The sequence below is a fragment of the Poecilia formosa genome, unplaced genomic scaffold (assembly GCF_000485575.1).
Source record: "Poecilia formosa unplaced genomic scaffold, Poecilia_formosa-5.1.2 Scaffold1755, whole genome shotgun sequence".
NCBI classification, from domain to species: Eukaryota; Metazoa; Chordata; class Actinopteri; order Cyprinodontiformes; family Poeciliidae; genus Poecilia; species Poecilia formosa.
The window spans coordinates 1,905-4,811 of NW_006801694.1; the positions used below are offsets into that span (position 1 = coordinate 1,905).

General features: G+C 42.4%; 1 long non-coding RNA gene across 1 annotated transcript; it reads right to left on the reverse strand.

Annotated features, from left to right (window-relative positions):
- Window positions 1-387: 387 nt before the first annotated feature.
- Window positions 388-2,901, reverse strand: LOC103132974 (uncharacterized). The gene is made up of 3 exons (XR_475671.2): window positions 829-2,901; window positions 671-757; window positions 388-604 (listed from the first exon to the last, which is right to left on the reverse strand). It is a non-coding gene; the product is annotated as an uncharacterized LOC103132974 (long non-coding RNA).
- Window positions 2,902-2,907: the final 6 nt, after the last annotated feature.

Here is a 2,907-nt window from a genome sequence, read left to right on the forward strand (position 1 = left end):
ATACTCCACATCAGCTCTTTAGCGGAAAGTTGTTTTCAAAGTCAACAAAAAAAAAAAAAAAAAAAAAAAAAAAAACTGCAACCCAACCAAAGAAAACATGCAAAGCAAACGAAAAGCAAGACGAGCAAAGCACTGAACAAACTAAACCAAATCATGCAAGCAATTGACAAATTAAACCTACATGCAAACAAAGAAAAAAAAAGTACAAATTGTAAATAAACGTACTGAAAAATAAGGGGACTCACCATGAACGGTTGAACCCTGGCCAAAAATAAATTAATTAATTGGGTAAATGACACCTGCGACAGACTGGCGACCTGTCCAGGATGTACCCCACCTCTCGCCCGGAACGTTAGCTGGAGATAGGCACCAGCACCCCTCCCGACCCCACTGAGGGACAAGGGTGTTCAGAAAATGGATGGATGGATGGTAAATGACACCCAGCTGAAAAGGCATGAAGCAAAAGTAAAGACAAAACAACGGCGTTGGCGTGGCCGTGCTCCCCACGGACAATTAGGCCAGGTGCGCGCACCAGTAAGCGGCAGGAGGAGGGAGGGGGAAAACCACACAACAGTCCACCGCCAAGTCCCGAACACCTCAGGATCTAAAAAATAAAATTTAAGTTGAACTATGGCACCGAGCTCAGCAAGCTGACAATGAACCCACCTACCTCGGTTAAGAGCTCCATGCCCACGACGCGTGCCTGATCACACGCACTCCCAGAGAGCAAAACGGGAGCACCAGCACAACCTCAATCCTGAACCCAAAGGAAGCACAATCACCACAAACTAATCTAAAATCCAACAGAAGGAAAATCACAAAACTAACCTGAAGACCATTACTTGATGCTTGAGGAAAGACGGGATCACACAAGCTCACAACGCCATCTCCACAGCTCAAAACAATAGTATATGAGTGCGCACCCCACACACCTGGCTTTAAAGGGTACGTTGGTGCCGCCCACCACTCACCTTAAAGGTGAATCCGCACCAACATACCACACTAAGATACGTTTCCCCTTCCCTCCCTAACGTCTCCGAAGACCCAAACAACAAACCAGCTTTATAGGTTCCAGAGGAAACTTGGTCTCACTTTGCGCCAGAGGCATAAAATGAATTGTTGATGAAGGGACATGCTAATCTTTGCTAAAATAGTTTTCTATTCAGTAAGTAAGCTATAATAAAATGTAAGATGCAACAAATGCCTGCTACCTAAGGAAACTGAGGCTACAATTCACTAGGACTAGCTAAAACTGGACTATAACCAGCTGGAAAAATGTTGCGAGGTCCAAATAGTTTTAGCCGCAAGTCTCCATCCCACCTTTTGACGGGTCAGGCAGGTCGTCGCCGTGGGGGTGGAATAGAAAATGTTTTCTTTGGTAGAATTAAACCAATCAAAAACAACCAATAAGGATGGTTTTAGTGTTGTCAATCATGACCGTGTACATGCAGGAAAACTGTTTATCCTTCATCATCAGTGGCTATGCTAACTAACCCGAGCATTCACAACAGCCTTTGGTGTTGGGAAGTAGCAGTAGAGTAGCAGAGAAGCGCCTACATGGGGATGATTGACAGCGTTAAGACCCTCTTCCTGGCTCTGTGCGGTGTATTTCTGTAGGTGCAACGCAGCTGTTGTAAGAAAACTAAACAATGAGAGACATAGACAGAGTAATCGGAAAATACAACTACCTTGAGACACGTTCAGGATTAGAGTCGACAAACAGAATAATGTGGTTCTCTTCAGATGATCCTCATAAAAGACCCTCCTACTCAGTTTTTCCATCTCTGCTATGGTTCCATATTCTTGTTATGGTTGGTGCTTTGCACAGCCCTACGCAAATTAGGAACAGGGGTGTGTAAAATAATATTTTTTTCTCCTTGCTGAACAGGCGTCGAAGGGTGAGCGCAGCTGTCAATTATAAGATATCCTTTATTGCCCCCCAGGTGAAATCCGTTGGGGGCGGTGGTAAATGGACTGCAAAACATACAGACACAAAAAATGTCACAGTGGAGGCAGATTGCAACAAAATGAGTCAGGCATACTAAAACATGACCTCTGAAATGACAAAAGAAGAGCTTGTGTAACATGCCAGGCTATCTAAGGTCAAATCAGGGATTTCTGGTTAAGCAAGACATATTTCAACATCCTGCTGGAAAGAATTCCTAGCTATTGTTACCTGCTAGATCAGAGGTTTGTAACCTACCAGCTCTAGAGCTGGTTAGCAATTTATGTCTGTAGTCAAATGCTGGTCATCAAGAAGACAAGTCCTGGTGTGCTTCTCAGCCATGTTTTCTTCATTTCCGCTGTTGTTCTCTGGAGTCCGAAGCCTTCAGAAACCTCTGTAGCTTTTTCCAAACTGATAGATATCATTGATTTTTTTCAAAAATGAGTCGACATTCTAAAACAGCATTTTTTTTTCTTGTATTTACTCAAACTAACTTTGTTCAGTGTTAAAATTTGATGATCTGAGGCTTCTAAATGTGCCACAAAAAAAAAGTAGAAACTGTATGGTGAACAGAATTCTTGGTCTAGAGTAATGAAAGCTATTTTCGATGTACATGTTAAAGCAAGATTAAACCTTTAGTGGTTTAAAATGAATCTACCAGAGGAAATGTCTGTGTTTGTCTGCACTGCTCCCTGGTGGTGCTTTGTAAAAACTACAAGCTGAAACATCCTCTACGTCAGGGGTGTCAAACTCATTTCACATCGCGGGCCACATATGACCCCTAGGTAGACGTCGTGGGCCGGACCATTAAAGTTATAGCATACTTAGCTATAAATAACCAAAATATCATGTCTTCCCTTTGTTTTGGTGTAAAGAAGCACAAGGACATTGTGAAATTTGAAATTTAACTCAAAATGTATTGAACAACTCTTTTACAAAACATTTCACAAAATTGCACAAAC